Source organism: Myotis nattereri, assembly GCF_964212035.1.
Source record: "Myotis nattereri genome assembly, chromosome: 2".
NCBI classification, from domain to species: domain Eukaryota; kingdom Metazoa; phylum Chordata; class Mammalia; order Chiroptera; family Vespertilionidae; genus Myotis; species Myotis nattereri.
The window spans coordinates 207,098,054-207,121,393 of NC_138076.1; positions in this window are offsets into that span (position 1 = coordinate 207,098,054).

The following is a 23,340-nucleotide window of genomic DNA, read 5'->3' on the forward strand; positions in this document are numbered from 1 at the left end:
TTGGTCATGGATGAGATTGGAATGCAGCTAAGAGATGACTTTGAACTTAGGAATTTGGGTGACTCTTCCGAAGGCCCTGAGGAATGGCTGTGGTTGTGGCTTGGGGTGGGGCTGAGAAGGGGGTTCCCGGCCATCTGGGATGGGTTAGCGGGGTCAGTTAAAATTAAGCACAATGGCCCAGCATTGAGAAGCCAAAGGCAAACAATTGTGCAGCTCATGTGGCAGCCAGGTCTGTTTCCTTGGGGGAGGTCCGGCCTTCCTGTTTGGACTGGGGGGGCGCAGAGTTGGAACCTGTGCTCTGGGCTGTCCTGGGACCCCCTCTCTGGGCTGTGGGAACAGCACCTCCAGGGTTCTGACCTTGGCAGCAGGAGGGGGGTGAGGAAGGCAGTTTGGCCTAACTCCAGGGTAGCCTCTCTTGACCACCTTGACCTGGAGTGGCCTCCTCTCCCCTTGTCACCTGCAGGGAGGCCTCCTCACCAGGAAGACCTGCTCATAGACGCTCTTAGTTCGCCTGTGAGGCAATATTCACAGTTGTGACTGGAAACTGAATAATGGTTGTCGATTTTTTTGTGTGTGTGGAATATGCTTCTTTTTATTTTATTTTTTATGAATAAATGTTTATTGTTCAGATTATTACAGTTGTTCCTATCCCCCCCCCCATAGCTCCCTTCTACCCGGTTCCCACCCCACCCCCACCACTGTCCTCGTCCATAGATGTACGATTTTTGTTCAGTCTCTTTCTTCACCCCCCACACCCCTTTCCCCCCGAGAATTGTCAGTCCATTCCCTTTCTATGCCTCTGATTCTATTATATTCACCAGTTTATTCTGTTCATCAGATTTTTTATTCACTTGATTTTTAGATTCACTTATTGATAGATATATATTTGTTGTCACTTTGTTGTTCATAATTTTTATCTTTACCTTTTTCTTCTTCTTCCCCTTCTTAAAGCATACCCTTCAGCATTTCATATAATACTGGTCTGGTGGTGATGAACTCCGTTAGCTTTTTCTTATCTGTGAAGCTCTTTGTCTGACTTTCAATTCTAAATGATAGCTTTGCTGGGTAGAATAATCTTGGTTGTAGGTTTTTGCTATTCATCACTTTGAATATTTCTTGCCACTCCCTTCTGGCCTGCATAGTTTCTGTTGAGAAATCAGCTGACAGTCATATGGGTACTCCCTTGTAGGTAACTAACTGTTTTTCTCTTGCTGCTTTTAAGATTCTCTCTTTATCTTTTGCTCTTGGCATTTTAATTATGATGTGTCTTGGTGTGGTCCTCTTTGGGTTCCTCTTGTTTGGGGTTCTCTGCACTTCCTGGACTTGTAAGTCTATTTCTTTCACCAGGTAGGGGAAGTTTTCTGTCATTATTTCTTCAAATAGGTTTTCAATATCTTGCTCTCTCTCTTCTTCTGGAACCCCCATAATTCGGATGTTGTCCCAGAGGCTCCTTACACTATCTTCATATTTTTGGATTCTTTTTTCATTTTGCTTTTCTGGTTGGGTGTTTTGTCTCCACATTTTGGCTGCTTCCCTGTGTTGGTAGAGTGGCTTTCTATGCTAGATATCCTATAGGGCCCAGTAGCTCAGCCTCCCTAGTTACCTGAGGTGGACACTCTTGGTGCACACCTTTGTGGGCTGTGTGCACAGTCTTGTTGTAGTTAAGTCTTGATTGCTGTTGGTATCACTGGGAGGAATTGACCTCCAGGCCAATTGGCTGTGAGGACCAGCTGTATGTGCAATGGAAGAACAGCTGTGCTGGAGACACCCTTATCAGGCAGGACTTGCTTCAGTGGGGCTTTGGTGCTCACTGAGTCTGCCCCTTGAGTGTGTCGCTTATGGATGTGAAAAGTTGTACTCTGGTATGGTCTCACGCTAACCACTGGGTACACTGGCTCTTGGATCTCCAAGGAGGTTCAAAGTCAGCCACTGCCTGAGGCCACCCAGCAGGAGCTACAGAGAGATCTGCAGATTCCTCCTCTTTGTTTGGGGTTTGGAAGTGCCCAGATGAGGTGCAGCTGTGAAGCAATGCAGGCTGCTGCCCAGCCTTAGGCCTTCTTTTGGAAGCTTTAGCGCTCTTTGACCCAGTAGCAGTTTGTTAGGTTTTAGATTGCAAAAGAACAGGCCATTCATATGCAAAAGCCTCTGCTCACAGCTTGGTTAGGGTTGTAAATTGGGTGGGGCGGGGTCTCAGGGAATCATCAGGGCAGATTAAACTGCAATGGCTGCCAGTCTGCTCTGCCTCAGAGAGGTCCCAGGGTCTCTGTGTCCCGCAGCTTCGTGTAGGAACAATGATTGCTGCAAGCACCTCTGAGAGAAAGCCGCCCTCGCATTCCTGTCCCAGTGCCAGACAGTCCAGTTTCTCCATGTTTGAGTCTGGGTCCCCAGAGTCTCGCCTGGAACTGGAGTTCAGTGCAATTGGGAGCTTGTATCTCCCTCCCGATTGAAAAAGACAACAACGTACCCAGTTGCCAGCCCATTTCCTCGTGCACCTCCCTACCTTCGCACTTCCGTACCTCTGCACCTCCTTCCAGTTTCAATGCGCTTTTCTCTTTCCTTCTAGTTGTAGAATTTCCACTCAGCCAGCCTTCCCGTGGTTCTGGATGATATCCATTTTGTCTTTTAGTTGTAGTTTTGATGTGGCGAGGCAGCAAGTACAAGTGTGTACCTATGCCACCATCTTGGTTCCTCTCTGGTTATTGATTTTTAAAATTATGTATTGCCCAGCCGGCATGGCTCAGTGGTTGAGTGTCGATCTATGAACCAGGAGGTCGCGGTTCGATTCCCGGGTTGTGGGCTCAGTCCCCAGTGTGGGGTGTGCAGGAGGCAGCCGATCAATGATTCTCTGTCATCATTGATGTTTCTATCTCTCTCTCTCCCTTCCTCTCTGAAATCAATAAAGTATATTTTAAAAATAAGTAAAATCATGTATTATTCAGCAGGCTTGATCCAAGGCTCCACCCCCCTCCCCTCCCCTCCCACCCCCACCCAGGCACCATCTAGGAGAGGAGGAGTGTGGTGGTGGACTGTAGAATCAGAACCAAGAAAGGACCCCAGCTCACCCAGTGGGATCCCTTGTTTCCTGGTGTGGGCAGCGTTTTGGTGGTTTCAGGGGAGCCCACCACCTCCCACATTCATTCCTGAAGGTTGGGCCTCCTCCCTCCTGAAAACATTCCCGGTGGTGATGAGGTCCCAGGGGACCCCGGCCAGCCAGCTGGAGTCTGACTGCCTACCCATGTGTGGGAAGTGCCCACAGCCACACACGGGGGGGGGGGGGGGGGGGGGGGAAGGGAGCAGAGCTGGGCCCCTGGCCTCTGGCGAGGCTCAGGCGGCCTCGGGACTTTGACCCTTGGCCACTGCCACCCTCCCGGGAGCCACCCCAGCAGCTCCTTGGACACATACATAAGCCTCTGGTAAGACGACACACCCAGCTGAGCAAGAGGGCAGTCCTGATGCCGCGGGACCAACTCTCTGAGCTAATGGAGGGATGCCCACGGGACATCTTTCCCCAAGTCCCAAGTCCAGAGAGCTCAGCAGACATCCTGAAGTGGATGCCTCTGCTGTGGCAAGTGGGTGTTCAGCCAGGGCCCTGCAGACCGCAGGCACCCAGGTCCCCGACCCTGGAGGATCCGCTGGCTGGGAGAGAAGCCACTCTGCAAAATGCCATCCAGCCCGGCCGGGGCCAAGGAGCTCGGCCAGCTCTTTGACCTGAGCCTCCGGAGATGACAGTCCTCAGCTCTTTGACCTGAGCTTCTGGTGAGGACTTCTAGGAGAGGGAATGTGACCCGGGCTGGGGAGCCCGAGAAGCACAGTTCCCCGGCCACGAGGACCAGTGGGACAGGGACACAGGTTAGCCCAGAGAGACCGCCCCAAGGACTCGTCCCACTGAATCTGGAGAGGGAGCACCCTGACAGCTGCAATCCAGGAGACAGAGGACGTGAGTGGGAGCAGGCTCTGTTCTCTGTTATGGAGAACGTCCTCTTGTACTGGGATGGACTGAGGCTGGTACCCAAGAAAAGCCCAGGGCTTGGGGGAAAGGAGAGCGAGAGACCTCTGACCTCTGGTGGGGTCCCTAATCCAGGACCTGAAGTTCCCAGAGCTCCTGACACCATGTGGATTTCCCTTGGTATCTGTGACCTAGATCAGGAGCTCTCCCACATTCTATCCATGACCCGTTCCACACTGCAGTTCAGAACACACACACACAGGGACACACAGGGACACACACACAGGGACACACAGGGACACACACACATAGGGACACACACACACACAGGGACACACACAGGGATACACACACACATAGGGACACACACACACAGGGATACACACACACACAGGGACACACACAGGGACACACACACACACAGGGACACACACACACAGGGACACACACAGGGACACACACAGGGACACACACACACAGGGACACACACACACAGGGACACACACACAGGGATACACACACACACAGGGACACACACACAGGGATACACACACACACACACACGTGTTATGACTATATGAATATAATTTTCATGAAACAATACATACCCTTGTTGTGTATAATACCACCTGACTCTTTCCGTTCTGTTCCTTGCCATTTTCTCTTACTGCACGTTGAGACCCACTGAGTTGATTTCAGGACACAATGAAGGGCTGTGGCCTGCAGTATACAAACGGCCCAGCTGGATAGAGCCTTCAAATCAATCTCTGTTTTTTGTCAACGCTAGTTCAACTTGGGTTTGTCACTTGCGAGCCAAGAAGATGCTAACCCCTCCCATGTCCCCCACCTCCCGCTCCAGTCCTGCCCAGCCCACTCCTGGCCAGGCTGCCGTGAGGAACAAACTCACCTACTTCTGGAACGAAGGCTTTGGAAGGTGCTCTGGTGGAAGGAGCTGGGAGCTAACCAACCCCAGCGCTCAGCAGTGGTCAGACAGGGCACCTGGGAAGGTGCTCCAGCCACGAGTCAGTCTTGGCAACTCTAAGTTGGGTTTGTGGTCCCCGCCCTTGAGGAGGAGCCTGTGGATGAAATGACGCTGTATGGGAAACACGGAGACACTGGTGTAGAATAAGGACGATCTGTTGGGTCTTTGACCCGGTTCCTGGCACAGAGCTCTTAAACCCTGGGTTCTTACGAAGGGATGAGAGCGGGAAAGGGTCCTGCGTTGCGGTCTTAAGGCAACTTTTGGAAAGCTCCTAGCTCTCCTGAGGATGGGGCCGGTTGCCAGCGGAGCCAACCAGGCGATCAGAGGTTGGACATTTCAGCCCACCCCTCACCACCTCCGGGAGGGGAGAGGGGCTGGAGATGTCAGTCAGTGACTTAATCCGCTGTGCCTGTGCAATGACTCCTCCCTGGAAACCCAAAGGACGGGGCCCAGAGGTGCGGGAAGCTCCGGGCCCTCCCCCACACCTCACCCTGTGCTGTTCCGAAGTCACTTCCTTTATAGTAAGCTGAGCATCTGGGTAAGGCGCTTCTCTGAGCTCGGTGAGCCACTCTAGCAAGTCAGTCAAGTCCAAGGAGGAGGTCGAGGAAACCCCAGGTCGACGGCCCGCAGGTCAGAGGCAAGGGGAGGACTGCACTTGAGGTTGCCGCCGGAGTTGGGGGTCCTGTGGGACTGAGCCCTCATCCACAGGATGAGACAGTGTCAGCACTGAGCTACACTGTGGGACACCCCGCTGCTGTCGGAGACCGGCCTGGTGGGGGGAGAGACGCCGAACGCTGGAGGTGGGCGCAGAACTGTCTGGTCCCAGCACCGGGCTCCACCTGCAATGCTCTGTACTTGGCAGTTCCCGTCCCCCCACCCCACAGTCACAAAAACCTTCAATGCGGGGCGGGAGAAGGAAGGGGATGTCCCCGCAAGCGTCTCTCATCTCCCCATGAAAGGTGAGTCCTGTGTGTGTAAGAACAATAAGGATGCCGAACCGTGGGAAGGTAAACTCACTCAGTCCTGTGGGAACCTGGACGTGGGGGAAATGGTGAGGAGGGTTATTAGGACAACGAGCAAGGGCCTGGGACCCAGGGTCAGGGCCGCAGTCCATACCCCTCTCTCGGCTCCTGCTGGACTCCAACTGCAGGATTCTGGATTCCCGACTGCATGCATCCAGGCGAAGCCGTGGGGGCAGGGATGTGACTTCTGCTACATTTGGCAACCTGCTCTCCGGGCAGCGCTCTCCAGCCCTAACTGAGGTTCCGGGAATCCAAGATACCAGGGTCAGAATGACCCGCAGGCCCCCTCCATCCCTCGTGACTGGCACTGTCCTGCCCGGGCTCACTTGTGCAATGAGGCGGCCAGAGTCCTGGGGCCTTTCAGGGCCCGTGAACATGGTGACCTGGCTGGGATTATTATAACCGCGCCCTAAAGCGCCCTGCAGTGGCTGGCTGTGCTGCCTCCCCCGCTGCCAGCTGCCTCCGTGGGGCCAGAGTGCCAGTCCGAAGCTTGGCTGTCTTCCAGGTGAGATTCCAGCCTCCCCTCCCCGAAGCTCTGGGAGGGGAGAGGGCACCTGTGCAGCTCCGCACTCGGCCAAATAAAGGGCCTCAGAGAGCAAAGAGCAGCACCCTCTATGGGAGATGCACTTTAAACTTACCATCTTCACCATTTTTTAGTGTACAGTTCTTCTTTTCTCTTTTTTAATCCTCACCTGAGGATATTTTTCCATTGAATTTCTTAGAGAAAGTGGAAGAGAGAGGGAAAGACAGAGAAAAATATCCATGTGAGAGAAACACATTGATTGGTTGCCTCCTGCACATGCCCGACCAGGGCCCAGGATCAGGGAGGAGCCTGCAACCGAGGTACATGCTCTTGACCAGAATTGAACCTGGAACCATTTGGTCTACTGATTCAAACCGGCTAAGGCAGTGTACAGTTCTTTTTTTTTTTTTTCTTTTTTCAGTGTACATTTCTTTAAGAAGAAGAAGAAGAAGGATAAAAAGTATGAACAATAAAATAATAAATATATATCCATCAACAATTGAATCTAAAAATCAAAATAAACGAACAAGGAATCTAATGAACAAAATAAACTGATGATTAAAATAGAATCAGAGGCATGGAAACATGGAACAGACTAACCAATCTCAGAGGGAAGGGGGAAGGGGGTAGGGAAGAGATTAACCAAAGAACTTATATGCATACATGCATTACCCATGGACATAGACAATAGGGTGATGAAGGCCTGGAGAGGGGCAGGATCCTGGTGGGGGAGGACAATGGGAGGGGGTGGGGGGGAAAGAGGGAGACATCTGTAATACTCTCAATGATAAAGATATAATAAAAAAATAAATAACTAAATAAGAATGCTCCAAGAGGATGAAGGGATTAAGAAGTAAAAATTGGCATTTACAAAATAGTCAAGGGAAATTAAAAATGGCGGCTGAGTAAGTGGATGCTGCACGGACACACTACCAGGATCACACTGAAATTACAACTAAAATACAGAAAAACTTGCTGAGTAATCAACTGAAGACTCGCTGGAGAGAACCCTGATACCTGAGGACAGAAAGTGGAGGTGGCAGAGAGACTGGTAGGCGGGGTGGAGGCGTGAAATGGCTGGCCGGGCCCCCACAGGCAGCAGCTGAAGTTCCACAGAGATCGCTCAGCTGTGGGAGGTTGCCAATGAGAACTCTGGGGTCTAATCCCCAAGCAGGACCCCGTAGCAGAGAGCACCAGAACAGAAAGGTACCCACATAACAGGTGGCTGTGAAAAGCAGCGGGGTTGCCGTCTGCCAGGGAGAGACACCTGGAAATGCAGGCACCCTCTTAAAGGGCCAACCCACAAAATTCCCCGTGCAGCCACTCACCTGGTGCTCTGGAAGAGGGAGGGCAGAGTAGACTGGAGCTGGGCTAGCAGAAGCCAGGGTTGGGGGCTCTGGGATTAGAGCTTGAAAGGCAGACATCTCGGTTTCTCATGCTGAGTCATTACCTCATGCTGTGGAGGTCATCTTTCTCATGCAGACAGTTGCTATCTAGGCGGTTTTGCTTGAGGAGAAGACAGTTGATTCACCCTATTGAAAATACCTTGCCCCACGGTATGGAGTTTCTGAGGCCCATTAAGAGTGTGAGAATAACAATTAGCCTCTAGGCCAATGGTCCTCAACCTGTGGGTCACGACCCCTTTGGTGGTCGAACAACCTTTTCACGGGGGTCGCCTAAGACCATCCTGCATATCAGATATTTACATTACGATTCATAACAGTAGCAACATGACAGTTATGAAGTAGCAACGAAAATAATTTTATGGTTGAGTCACAACATGAGGAACTGCATTTAAAGGGCCAGAAGGTTGAGAACCACTGCTCTAGGCTGAAGCAATTGCCCCACCCTGTTGAAAAAAACTCTTATCACATCAGTGGATGACTACCTGAGGACTATTCAAGACTAAATCCAATCAGTCTGCAAGCAGAGGCGGTCTCTGGAGGCTTTAAATCTTTGCCTGATCTAATTAGTCAGAAACAGTGTTTGACATTGTCCTGCACTAGAGATTGAGAGGTGTAGCAGATCTACCTAATACATAATCACAAACCTGAACAGGCACCCAAAATGAAGAGACAAAGAAACAACCCCCAAATGAAAGAACAAGAGAATTCTCCAGAAGAAGAGATAAATGAAATGGAGATAAGAAATTTATCTGATGCTGAAACCGGTTTGGCTCAAGTGGATAGAGCGTCGGCCTGTGGACTGAAAGGTCCCAGGTTCGATTCCGGTCAAGGGCATATACCTGGGTTGCGGGCACATCCCCAGTAGGAGATGTGCAGGAGGCAGCTGATCGATGTTTCTCTCTCATCGATGTTTCTAACTCTCTATCTCTCTCCCTTCCTCTATGTAAAAAATCAATAAAATATATTTTTTAAAAAAAGAAATTTATCTGATATAGAATTCAGAATAATGATGGTAAAGATGATTAACAGCATGAGAAAAGATATAATAACTATGAAAACAGAATGACATAGCATGAATAAAGAACACATCGGAAGGAATACACAGAATTAGAAGACAGGGTAGAAAAAAAACACTCAATCAGAGAACCAAAAAGAAAAAACAATTAAAAAACATGAGGACAGCTTAAGGGAGCTGTGGGACAACATGAAATAAAACAATATTCACATAGTAGGTATGCCAGAAGGCAGAAAGAAAGGGATAGAGAATGTGTTTGAAGAAATAATGGCAGAAAGCTTCCCTAACCTAGTGAAGGCAAAGTCACACAAGTTCAGGAGGCACAGAGAGTTCCAAGCAAGAAGAGCCCAAACAAGCCCACATAAACACATTGAAAGACAAAAATCATGATCATATCAATAGACACAGAAAAAGCATTTGACAAAATCCAACACCTATCCTATCTAATAAAAGAGAAACATGGTAATTAGCCATACCTCCGCTACCCTTCCCATTGGCTAATCAGGGCGATATGCAAATTCACTGCCAGCCAAGATGGCGGCCGGCAGTCAGGCAGCTTGAAGCGAACAGGGTGCTTGCTTGCTTCAGTGATGGAGGAAGCCAACGTTCCCTGCCTGCCTTGCTGGCCTCTGAGCTTTCAGTTTCAGAAACATTGTTACAAATATAGAAGCTAAACAAAACCCCAGAAACCTGCTTTCAGCCAGCAGGACGGCAACATTGTTTCAATTATAGAACAAACGCAGATCCCTGCTTTCAGCCAGCCAGGATCTCAGAGCTGGAGTGAGCAGGACCACAACAGTGTTACAATTATAGAACCCAAACAAACCAGATACCTGCTTTCAGCAGCCGAGGCCTCAGAGCTGGAGCCAAGCCTCAGAGCTAAAGCTGGCCCAGAATAAAAAAAAAAGGAAAAAGGACAGGTTGGGAGCTTCAGTCACCTGCCAGCCTGAAAACAGCCCTCAGCCCCTCACCCAGGCTGGCCAGGCACCCAAGCGGGACCCCCACCCTGATCCAGGACACCCTTCAGGGCAAACCAGCTGGCCCCCACCCGTGCACCAGGCCTCTATCCTATATAGCAAAAGGGTAATATGCCTCCCAGCACCGGGATCAGCAGAGCCACGAGGCCTCCCGGCACAGGGATCAGCGTGACAGGGGGCAGCGCCCAAACCCCGATTGCCCTGCGGCTCTGTGTGTGACAGGGGGCGGGGCCACAACCTCCCTATCCGCCCTGCTCTGTTCATGACAGGGGTAGGCGCCCCAACCCTCTGATCAGCCCTGCTCTGTGCCTGATAGGGGGGAGCTCCCCAACCCCCTGATCGGCCCTGCTCTGTGTGTGACAGGGTGCGACGCCCCAACCCCGCACCCCCACCCCCACAGGCCCTGCTCTATGTGTGACGGGGTAGAGCCATAACCTCCCCATCAGCCCTGCCCTGAGTGTGACAGTGGTGGCGCCCCAACCTCCTGATCAGCCTTGCTTTGTGGGTGATAGAGGGCGGCGCCCCAACCCCCCCCCCCCCATGGGCCCTGCTCTGTGTGTGACGGGGTAGAGCCATAACCTCCCCATTGGCCCTGCCCTGAGTGTGACAGGGTGCGGTGCCCCAACCCCCTGATCCGCCCTGCTCTGTGTGTGACAGGGGGCAGTGCCCCAACTCCCCTATCAGCCCTGCCCTGTGCATGACAGGGGGAGCTCCCCAACCCCCTGAAGGGCCCTGCTCTGTGCATGACAGGGGGGAGCTCCCCAACCCCCTGATCAACCCTGCTCTGTGCATGACAGGGTACGGAGCCCCAACCCCCCTGATGGGCCCTGCTCTGTGAGTGAAGGTGGCAGCGCCCCAACCCCCTGATTGGCCCTGCTCTGTGCTTGACAGGGGGTGGCATCGCAACCTCCCGATCCGCCCTGCTCTGTGCATGACAGGAGGCGGCGCCCAAACTCCCCAATCGGCCCTGCTCTGAGCCCGACCAGGGGCTGCACCTAGGGATTGGGCCTGCCCTCTGCCACCTGGGAGCAGGCCTAAGCCAGCAGGTCGTTATCTCCCGAGGGGTCCCAGACTGCGAGAGGGCACAGGCCAGGCTGAGGGATCCCCCCTCCCCCCCGAGTGCACAAATTTTTGTGCACCGGGCCTCTAGTCTACACTAATAAAAGAAAAACATGAAAATTGACCATAGCTTTGCTATGCCTTAAGCCATGCCCACCAGCCAATCAGAGCGACTATATGCAAATTAACCCAACCAAGATGGCGGCTGGAAGCCATGGAGCTGAAGCAAGCAGGAGGCTTGGTTGCCCCAATGATGGAGGAAGCCAGGCTTCCTGCCTGCCTCAGCGGGCTCTGAGCTCCACTCAAAGCAACAAAGTTTCAATTATAGAAGGTAAATAATCCCCAGATACCTGCTTTCAGCTGGCCGTGGCCATGGAGCTGGAGCGAGCAGGAGGCTTGCTTACCCCACTGATGGAGGAAGCCAAGCTTCCCTCCTGCCAGCCAGCTCTGAGCTCCACTCAGCCAACAAAGTTTCAATTATAGAAGGTAAATAAATCCCAGAATAAAAAACAAAAGAAAAAAAGGAGAGGCTGGGAGCTTTCATCACCGGGGGGGTGGTGGGGCTTGGCCAGGCTGAAAACAGCCCTCAGCCCCTTACCAGGACTGGTCAGGCACCCCAGTGGGGACCCCCCACCCTAAATGGGGTGTGGCCAGCCTGAAAACAGCCATCATCCCCTCACCCAGGCTGGCCAAACCTCCATGGGGTGAGGGTCCCCAGTGGTGGGGGGGCTTGACCAGCCTGCAAACAGCCATAAGCCCCTCACCCAGGCTGACCAGGCACCCCAGTGGGGACCCCCACCCTGAAGGAAAAAAGAAGAACCAAGGATACATCACTAGGGTGAGGGAGGGGCAGATATGACCTGCGATTGGGAGGGAAACAGGCAGATGAAGGGACAGGAGCAAAACGTCAGAGGCCCACCTGTGGCAGAGGGGGTCTAAAAGTGCCCCTGGGTGAAGTGTGGCTAGGAATGTAATGGAACAACCCAGGGGTCCGGCTGCCTGTCACTGCTTGAGCCAATTAAGCAGAGACAGGGTTGAGTCATATATGAGCATTTGTTCCAATGATGCCGGCAGAATGGGAGAGCAACAGGTCACCCACAAAAATCTGCTCTGCACCCCCCATAAGCCAGCTGCTTACATTGGTTAGAAGGACAAAGATTACGTGGGAAAGTAGTCATGGGATGATCATTACAGGTTACAAGTCATATGGACTGGGGGCTGGTGGGGGGCGGGGGGTGAGGGGGAGAGGAGCGAGAGTCACAGAGGGCGGGTGCCTCTGGGCACCCTGGGACCAGATTACAGGTAACAGGGGCTGGGGTTGTAAAGAGCAGGTGCCTGTGGGACTAGGTTGGTTCAGCCACAAGGTCGTAAATTCGGGACAGGAGAATGGACGGCATTCCAATGCTGGCTCCCAGGTCCCAGGGTGTACAGCTCCCAGCCAGGTGAGAATGTGCTTTCTCTAAGCAGAACAGAGCCATCATGGTTAACAGAGCACGATTAATGTTTCCTATAATGAGAGTTAGTTTCCAATATTCCATTTCTGCCCCTAACAGGAACAGTGAGGACCAGGGCAGGGGCAGGAGGCTGTGTGGTTGCTCAGGCGGAGAGAGGGGCAGAGATACCACCTCCCCCTCTGCCCTGTCCAGTCCCTACACCACCTGCGGAGCTCCTCGGGGCCTGGGCAAGGCCGGGAGAGGGGACGAGGGCTCCGGACCTCAGAGAGGTGGGGTGCAGGTGTGGCTGAAACCAGCTGGGAGGGTGGAGCGCAGGAGGCCGTCTAGTGAGACCCTGAGGGACAGGGCAGGCACCCACACTCAGGCACCCTCTGGGGGCACAGCGGAACTGTTAAGAAAAGAGAAAAGGCCCTGCTAGAACATTTGAACCTGAATTTGCCTAAACATTCACCCCCAAACGACTGACTTCACCTGACAAAGTGGGTTTTCAATTGCAAAAGGCTGATGTACCTTAAGGCAAGTTTGTTTCTTTTCAGCAGGATGGTGTCCCCCTCCCTGCAGAGGACGCTTTGGGGCATTTACAAAATGAAGCAACCCCACCTCTGGCTCCAGGAGCCAGGGCGCTCCTTCGTTCCTGGCTCTCTGGCTTTCCCCCGGGTGGCAGATCCATTTCCTCACCCGCCTCTCCTGGGGCTTTTGTTTCACAAGAGCTGCTGTGGTAAACCCACCCCTAGCCCAGTGGCTGGCCTAGTCCAAGGCCGCAGGACTGAGGGAAAAGATCAGGGAGAACTGGCTGGCACAGCTGCCCGGCTTGCACACACGCAGAGAGACACACATCTCAGCGCAGGGCTGCACGACGGGCTCATTCCCACAGACCGGTCCTGCCATTGACCAGCTGTGTGGCCATGGGCAAGCCACCAGCCTCTAGAAGCCTCAGTTTCCTCATCTGCAAAATGAGAGTGTCAGGGACCACCGTCCTAGATCTTAAATCATGGGGGCCAGTTGTGTTTTGGAGTTTCCCATTTTGGGGTTGCAGATACAATGTTAGGTCTGATCAAATAACTGAATCGATCCCCCCTCCCCTGGGAACTACCCTTTAGGCCACTTCAGTATGGACATTCCACTTGGAAAGACCATTATCTCTCCCTTCCAGATTTCACCAGAACCCAGACCTGCACAGAGAATTCTCTGCCCAGAAAAAGCCCACCTAGAGCCCTTTAAAAGCTTCTGACTCCCCATCTTTGGGTGCTGGCACTAGTTGGGGGCTCAGCCCATCTGGTATCCAGATGACCTAATCCTATCTAATAAAAGACAAAAGGGTAATTAAACGTACCTCCGCTATGCTTCCCATTGGCTAATCAGCGAGATATGCAAATTAACTGCCAACAAAGATGGCAGCCGGCAGCCACGCAGCTGAAACGAGCAGGAGGCTTGCTTGCTCCAGTGATGGAGGAAGCCAAGGTTCCCCGCCTGCCACAGCCCAGCTCTAAGCTCCGAAAGCAACAGCTCCGAAAGCAACAAAGTTTCAATTATAGAAGCTAAACAAACCCCAGATACCTGCTTTCAGCCAGCTGCAGCCTCAGAACTGGAGCAAGCAGGATGGCAACAAAGTTTCAATTATAGAAGGTAAATAAATCCCAGAATAAAAAAAGAAAAAAAAAAAAGGAGAGGCTGGGAGCTTCAGTTGCTGGCCAGCCTGAAAACAGCCCTCAGCCCCTCACCCAGACTGGCCAGGCACCCCAGTGGGGATCCCCACCCTGAAGGGGGTGTGACCAGCTGCAAACAGCCATTAGCCTCTCACCCAGGCTGCCCAGGCAAAGTCACACAAGTTCAGAAGGCACAGAGAGTTCCAAGCAAGAAGAGCCCAAACAAGCCCACATAAACACAATGAAAGACAAAAATCATGATCATATCAATAGACACAGAAAAAGCATTCGACAAAATCCAACACCTATCCTATCTAATAAAAGAGAAACATGGTAATTAGCCGTACCTCTGCTACCCTTCCCATTGGCTAACCAGGGCGATATGCAAATTCACTGCCAGCCAAGATGGCGGCCAGCGGTCAGGCAGCTTGAAGCGAACAGGGTGCTTGCTTGCTTCAGTGATGGAGGAAGCCGGTGCTTGCTTGCTTCAGTGATGGAGGAAGCCAACGTTCCCCGCCTGCCTTGCTGGCCTCTGAGCTTTCAGTTTCAGAAACATTGTTACAAATATAGAAGCTAAACAAAACCCCAGAAACCTGCTTTCAGCCAGCCGGGCTTCAGCCAGCAGGACGGCAACATTGTTTCAATTATAGAACAAACGTAGATCCCTGCTTTCAGCCAGCCAGGATCTCAGAGCTGGAGTGAGCAGGACCGCAACAGTGTTACAATTATAGAACCCAAACAAACCAGATACCTGCTTTCAGCAGCCAAGGCCTCAGAGCTAGAGCCAAGCCTCAGAGCTAAAGCTGGCCCAGAATTAAAAAAAAAAGAAAAAAGGAGCGGTTGGGAGCTTCAGTCACCTGCCAGCCTGAAAACAGCCCTCAGCCCCTCACCCAGACTGGCCAGGCACCCCAGTGGGGACCCCCACCCTGAAGGGGGTGTGACCAGCTGCAAACAGCCATCAGCCCCTCACCCAGGCTGGCCAGGCACCCAAGCTGGACCCCCACCTGATCCAGGACACCCTTCTGGGCAAACCAGCTGGCCCCCACCCGTGCACCAGGCCTCTATCCTATATAGTAAAAGGGTAATATGCAAACTGACCCTAACAGCAGAAAGACTGGGAATGACTGGTCACTATGACACACACTGACCACCAGGGGGCAGACGCTCAATGCAGGAGCTGCCCTCTGGTGGTCAGTGAGCTCCCACATTGGGGAGCTCTGCTCAGCCACAAGCCAGGCTGATGGCTGCCAGTACAGCGGTGGTGGAGGGAGCCTCTCCTACCTCCTCAGCAGTGCTAAGGATGTGTGACTGCAGCATAGGTCTGCTCCCTGCTGGCAAGTGGACATCCCCCGAGGGCTGCTGGGCTGCCAGAGGGATGTCTAATTGCCATCTTAGGCCCAATCCCCCGGGGAGCAGGCCTAAGGCAGCAGGTGGTCATCCCCCGAGGGGACCCAGGCTGCAAGAGGGCACAGGCTGGGCTGAGGGACCACCCCCCCGATTGCACAAATTTTTGTGCACCCGGCCTCTAGTCTATATTATAAAAGGCCAGTGCTCATAATGCCATAAGGACCAAACGACCAGTCACCAGGAGGTGCATTGATGGGTCCTGCCAGCGCAGGGTTTCTGGGTCTCCCGCCATTTTGCGCGCTGAGCCTCTAGTACATTTATAACCCCTCACTACTTTGGGCTCATGCGTTCCTCCTTCCGTGACCCTAACAATACGTTGGATAACGTCTCAACAGCCCTCCCTAGTCCAGCACAGTCAATATTTTTGCAGTGACACGATGAATATTCGAATTAAGTAGGGTGCGTGAAAACTATAAACTTGCACCAATTCAGGTCAAATTTCACCACCCCATCAGCCAGGAAAGCAGTTGTTTTCTGAGCATTTTGTACTTCACACCTCAGGTAAGGTGTGGGAGCCTTCCTGTCCCCCCGCCCATCCCACCGTGGGACAGAGATGTGACAACAATCCTTACAGCTGCCCCCGTGGGGTGCTCATTCCATGCGGGCTCTGTGTGGCCTGCTCGTGGCTCCTCACCGTGGCTCTGTGCCACAGGAGCTGTTTTCAGACCCATTTCACAGATGGGGAATTGAGGCCAAGGCGGTTGAGGAACCGGCTCACTTCGGAGTCCTTACACCCTCACAGCCCTCTGCCTTTGGCTGCAGGGCCCCCTCCCCGCACATCTACTATAGAAAGAGGCAAGAAGGAAAGCGAAAGCAAAAGCCGCTTCTGGGAAAGCCCTGGTTTCCTAGAAGAGGTGCTCAGAACCACTGGCTTTTCTGCGCCAGGAATTTTCAACCCTGACCTTTTCACAATCCCTGCTCAGGACAGAGCTCAGCAGCTGCGGGCAGGTGGCGGAGGCGGGGGTGGGGGCGGTGCTTGCGCCTGTGCCTGGTTAGCAAAACCCGCTGGACACTGGGCACTATCTTCATTGTCCTCGCAGCCTGGACGGACGCTCACAGCGCCCTGTGGACCTGAGGCCCCAGAGAGGTGAGGACGGAGGACAGGGTGCAGGGAGAGCAGGTGAGGCACAGGCAGAGGGGGGAGGGCTGCTTGGGCGCCTGAGGAGTCGGCTACAGGCCAGGAGCTGTGGTCAGCGCTGCTAGGGTTCAAGTTCCTGTCCTGCCAGTAATGTTCTTTGTGAGCCTGAGAAGGGTCTGAAGTTGAAATTCTTTTTCTTTTTTTTAAATTAAATTTTAGAGAAAGGAAGGGAGAGAGACAGAAGAGACAGAGAGAGAGAAAGAGATTTGTTGTTCCATTTATTTGTGCATTCCTTGGTTGATTCTTGTGTGTCCCTGACTGGGGATCAAACCCGCCACCTCAGCATATGGACGATGCTCAAACTGAGCCACCCGGCCAGGACTGCAGTGGGAATTCTTTGATAAATCAGGACAGGAATCTCTCCCTCACTGGCCATGTGAAGTTTACAGCAGTGGTCACCACTGGTGGTCCATGAGGGCCTGAAGGTTGGCAACCGCTGGTTTAAAAGAAAACCTGATTAAAGGTGTGATATGACCCACCAAATGGTGTCTCCTCCCCCCACCCACTCCAATGGGCCAGTGACCCCAGGGTCCTAAGGGGACAGGGCCAGGCTCCCAGAGTGTGGGAAACCTCTAGACACAGGCGTTTCCCTGGGAGCTCCCTGCAGGCGAGGTTTAGGGGTGCCGTCTTTGCAGGAGAAAAGAGGCTGGGTGAGTTGTGGAAAGTGCAAAGCCAACCCCAGCGTCTCCTGGATGGCAGGCTCCTTTGGGAAAGCTGTGGGAAGGAGGGGCCTGGCCCCAAGCTGTGTTGTCAGTCACCCACCTTTGCTCAGAGTGGATGCCGGGGGAGTTGGTGTGCAGGGAGGAGTAATGGCTCCCTAAGCAGGCACACAGAGACCATCAGAAATATGAGCGCTCGGCCGGCTGGCGTGGCTCCGTGGTTGAGCACCAACCTATGAACCAGTTCGATTCCCGGCAGGGCACATGCCAGGGCTGTGGGCTGGATCCCCAGTGTGGGGTGTGCAGGAGGCAGCCAGATCAATGATTCTCTCTCATCATTGGTGTTTCTATCTATCTCTCCCTCTCCCTTCCTCTCTGAAATCAATAAAAATATATTTAAGCCCTGACCAGTTTGGCTCAGTGGATAGAGCGTCTCAAAGGGTCCCGGGTTCGATTCTGGTCAGGGGCATGTACGTTGGTTGCTGGCACATCCCCAGTGGGGGGTGTGCAGGAGGCAGCTGATCGATGTTTCTCTCTCATCTGTGTTTCTAACTCTCCCTCTCCCTTCCTCTCTGTAAAAAAAATCAATAAAATATATTAAATATGTATATATATATATATATATATATATATATATATATATATATATATATATTTAAAAAAGGAAGCGAAACATGGCTTACCCAGCCATCAACCCCATTGTCTCCTCTCATGTCCGGGGAGGTCCGTAGGGAGGGGACCTGTTTGGACCAAAGAGCTCCCTGCTGTCCCCTCTGCCTTTCGCCCTCCCGGGAGGACTAACATGAGAACTGGGGGTGTCACAGGTGCTGGTGGGGAAGGGCTCCAGGGCAGTTTCTCAGCCTCAGCACCACTGACGTCCTGGACGGGGTTATTCTCTTGTGGGGCCGCCCTGAGCATTGCAGCCTCAGATGCCAGTAGCACCCCCGCCCCCCCCACCAATGTCTACAGACATTACCAATGTCCCCTGGGGAGAAAACTCACCCCTGATGGAGATCAACTGGCATCACGCTGGGCTCTCCCACTTACCGACTGCGTGACATCGGTCTCCTCAGTTTCCTCATCTGCAAAATGGGAGCGTCAGGGACCACCGTCCTAGATCTTAAATCATGGGGGCCAGTTGTGTTTTGGAGTTTCCCATTTTGGGGGTGCAGATATTATAATGTTAGGTCTGATCAAATAATTGAATCGATCCCCCTGCCCTGGGAACTGCCCTTTAGGCCACTTCAGTATGGACATTCCACTGGCAAAGATCATTATGTCTCCCCTCCAGATTTCACTAGAACCCAGACCCGCACAGAGAATTCTCTGCCCAGAAAAAGCCCGCCTAGAGCCCTTTAAAAGCCTCTGACTCCCCCTCTTTGGGTGCTGGCACTATTTGGGGGCTCAGCCCATCTGGTATCCAGATGACCTGATACATTTATAACCTCTCACCACTTTGGCCTAGTGCGTTCCTCCTTCCATGACCCTAACAATACATTGGGTAACATCTCAACAGCCCTCCCTAGTCCAGCACAGTCAATAATTTCACAGTGAAACTCTGAATATTCGAATTAAGTGGGGTGCGGGAAAACTATAAACTTGCACCAATTCAGGTCACATTTCACCACCCCATGAGCCAGGAAAGCAGTTGTGTTCTGAGCATTTTGCACTTCACACCTCAGGTAAGGTGTGGGAGCTTTCCTGTCCCCCCTCCTACCGTGGGACGGAGATGAGACAACAATCCTTACAGCTGCCCCGTGGGGTGCTCATTCCACGCGGGCTCTGTGTGGCCTGCTCGTGGCTCCTCACCGTGGCTCTGTGCCAAGGGAGCTGTTTTCAGACCCATTTCACAGATGGGGAACCGAGGCCAAAGCAGTTGAGGAACCAGCTCACTTCGGAGTCCTTGCACCCTCACAGCCCTCTGCCTTTGGTTGCACAGCCCCCTCCCCTCACATCTACTAGAGAAAGAAGCAAGCAGGAAGCGAAAGCAAAAGCCAGGTATGGGAAAGCCCTGGTTTCCCGGAGAAGGTGCTGAGGACCATTAGCTTCTCTGCGCCAGGAACTTTTCACCCTGAGCAGTTTCACAATCCCTGCTCAGGACAGAGCTCCGCAGCCGGGGCGGTGCTTGCGCCTGCGCCTGGTTAGCAAAACCCGCTGGACACTGGGCACTGCCTTCATTGTCCTCGCAGCCTGGACGGACGCTCACAGCGCCCTGTGGACCTGACGCCCCAGAGAGGTGAGGACGGAGGACAGGGTGCAGGGAGAGCAGGTGAGGCACAGGCAGAGGAGGGAGGGCTGCTTGGGGGCCTGAGGGGTCGCCTACAGGCCAGGAGCTGTGGTCAGCGCTGCTAGGGTTCAAGTCCCTCCCTGTCCTGCCAGTTATGAACTTTGTGAGCCTGGGAAGGATCTGAAGTTGAAATTCTTTTTCTTATTTTTTAATTGAATTTTAGAGAGAGAGGAAGGTGGAGAGAGAGAGAGAGAGAGAGAGAGAGAGAGAGAGAGAGAGAGAGAGAGAGAGAGATTTGTTGTTCCACTTATTTGTGCATTCCTTGGTTGATTCTTGTGTGTCCCTGACTGGGGATCGAACCCGCAACCTCAGCGTATGGACGATGCTCAAACTGAGCCACCCGGCCAGGACTGCAGTGGGAATTCTTTGATAAATCAGGACAGGAATCTCTCCCTCACCGGCCATGTGAAATTTACAGCAGTGGTCACCACTGGTGGTCCATGAGGTCCTGAAGGTTGGCAACCGCTGGTTTTTTAAAATTTTTTCTTTTTTTTTAAGATATATTTTATTGATTTTTTACAGAGAGGAAGGGAGAGGGATAGATAGTTAGAAACATTGATGTGAGAGAAACATCGATCAGCTGCCTCCTGCACACTCCCCACTGGGGATGTGACCGCAACCAAGGTACATGCCCCTGACCAGAATCGAACCTGGGACCCTTGAGTCCGCAGGCCGATGCTCTGCCCACTGAGCCAAACTGGTTAGGGCGGCAACCGCTGGTTTAAAAGAAAACCTGATTAAAGGTGTGATATGACCCACCAAGCTGAGACTCCCTCCCCTCCCCCATGGGGGGGGGGCGGGGCGACCCCAGGGTCCTAAAGGGAGAGGGCCAGGCTCCCAGAGTGTGGGAAACCTCTAGACACAGGCGTTTCCCTGGGAGCTCCCTGCAGGCGAGGTTCAGGGGTGCCGTCTTTGCAGGAGAAAAGAGGCTGGGTGAGTTGTGGAAAGTGCAAAGCCAACCCCAGCGTCTCCTGGATGGCAGGCTCCTTTGGGAAAGCTGTGGGAAGGAGGGGCCAGGCCCCAAGCTGTGTTGTCAGTCACCCACCTTTGCTCAGAGTGGATGCCGGGGGAGTTGGTGTGCAGGGAGGAGTAATGGCTCCCTAAGCAGGCACACAGAGACCGTCAGAAATATGAGCGCTCGGCCGGCTGGCGTGGCTCCGTGGTTGAGCACCAACCTATGAACCAGTTCGATTCCCGGCAGGGCACATGCCAGGGCTGTGGGCTGGATCCCCAGTGTGGGGTGTGCAGGAGGCAGCCAGATCAATGATTCCCTCTCATTATTGGTGCTTCTATCTCTCTCTCCCTCTCCCTTTCTCTCTGAAATCCATAAAAATATATTTAAAAAAGGAAAGAAATGTGAGCCCTCAAAAGAAGTAACATGGCTTACCCCGCCATCAACCCCATTGTCTCCTCTCACGTCCGGAGAGGTCAGTAGGGAGGGTACCTGTTTGGACCAAAGAGCTCCTTGCTGTCCCCTCTGCCCTTCGCCCGCCCGCCCGGGAGGACTAACATGAGAACTGGAGGTGTCACAGGTGCTGGTGGGGCCGCCCTGAGCACTGCAGCCTCAGACGCCAGTAGCACCCCGCCCCCACCAATGTCTACAGACATTACCAATGTCCCCTGGGGAGAAAACTCACCCCTGATGGAGATCAACTGGAATCACGCTGGGCTCTCCCACTTACCAACTGCGTGACATTGGCCTCCTTGTGCCTCAGTTTCCGAATCTGTAAAATGGGAATAACATTAACATCTATTTCACAATGTCAGAGAGGATTAAAGCTGCCTAAAGTAGGTAGGTGCATGTCTGGCTTATATTATAGGCTAGTGATGGCGAACCTATGACACGCGTGTCAGAGGTGACAGGCAAACTCATTTTTTTGGTTGATTTAAATGGCATTTAAATATATAAAATACATATCAAAAATATAAATCTTTGTTTTACTATGACTGCAAATATCAAAAAAATTCGATATGTAACACGGCACCAGAGTTAAGTTAGGGTTTTTCAAAATGCTGACACGTTGAGCTCAAAAGGTTCGCCATCACTGTGATAGGCCATGGGCACCCTGGAGCCAAATCCTCCCAACCCAGCTGTATAAACCAGAGAGGAGAAAACCTTTTTTTTTTCTTTTTTGAAAAAATCTTTGATGCATTAATTCTACCTCAAAGACTATCCCATAGAAATAACCAAACACGTGACCAACATTTCTATAAGGATCAAAAGTTATTCATAAAAGAAGAACTGGAACTAAAACAACCCAGAGATTCCACAGCAGGGGAGCCATTAAATACGAAAGGACACCTCCACAGGGTGAGATGTTACAGGGCCTCTAAGCTGTTTGGAACGCTCTAGTAATATGAGGAGCCACTAGAACATAATGTTAAGTGACAACAATTCATGCAAAACTGCAGGAGCAGCAGGAGTCTAAATTGGTTTTGCTGGTAAAATCAAGGGCTGGCAGTGTTTATTTCCGTGTAGTGAGAGTAGAGATGAATTGTATTCTTTGTTTCTGGAATGTCTATTGTAAATCTGCATTCATTGAAGTAATTAGAGGAAAACGGGTTTTAAGGGCTTTTGTGACGTCAAAATAGGTAAAGGAGGATTCATTTTCTAAGATTTTTTAGAAGTAGAACAGGAGGAGGAGAGAGGGAAGGAGAAGGTCACGAGAGAGGGGGCGTATCTAGAAGATGCCACTGCTCCACCAGCCCCAGGAGCGAGTGCCAATGACCAGGGGGTGGGAGGGGTAGAGATGAGGGGGGGAGGGCAGAGGTGAGAGCCGGGGTGTTCCTTTCCTAAGGCTGCCATAGGAACAGGACCACACACCGGGAGGCCTTGACCCGCAGAAATGTGTTCTCTCCCAGTTGTGGAGGCCAGAAGTCCAAGACCAAGGTGTGAGCAGAGCCAATGTCTTTTCATGGCTTGATAGCTGGTTTCCTTTAGCACCAAATAATATTCCGTTGTCTGGATGTCCCACAGTTTATCCATCCACTCACCTACTGACTGAAGGTTATCCTATCCTATCCAATACTTGGCAGCCATAAATAAATCTGCTGTAGACATTCCTTTGCAGGTTTTTGTGTGGACATAAGTTTTCAACTCCTTTTGGGTAAAATACCAAGAAGCACAATTGCTGGATCACACGGTGAGACTATGTTTCATTTTGTGAGAAACTGATAAACTGTCGTCCAAAGTGACTGTGCCACTTTGCATTACCATCAGAGATGACCTGCCGGGGTCCAACCCCAGCGGGTCCAGGGGCCCCCAAAGGTGTGGACGGAGTCGGCGAAGAAGGAATGACACGGAGACAGCGTTCAGTCGATCAGCAGCCTAGCCAGGATCTCTAGCCAGGATCTCCAGCCAAGTTCTGGTCTGGATCTCCAGCCAGGTTCTGTGTCCATGTTCTCTTGCTAGGTTCTCCAGGTTCTCCAGCCAGGTTCTGTCCAGGTTCTCCAATCAGGTTCAGTCACCAGGGGTTCTAGTCAGGTTCTCTTGCCAATTTCTGTAGTCAGGTTCAGTCCAGGATCTTTTGCCATATTCTCTCGCTAGGTTCTGTCTCCAGTTTCTGTCCAGGGTCTTTTGCCATGTTCTCTCCAGCGAAGTTCTTCTGTCTCTAGGTTCTGTGTGGGTTCTGTCTTCTAAGTTCTGTCTTCTAAGTTCTGAGTCTTGCTGTCTTGTTACATCTGTATTTATACCAGTTGATTCAATCCTATCAATCTCTATTCCAAAGGTTAGGGCGTTTCTTATCTCCATTCCAGGGAGTAAAGATTATGTAGCTTAAGCATGATTGTTCGTAGTTAAAGTGATTAATTACCCGCCTG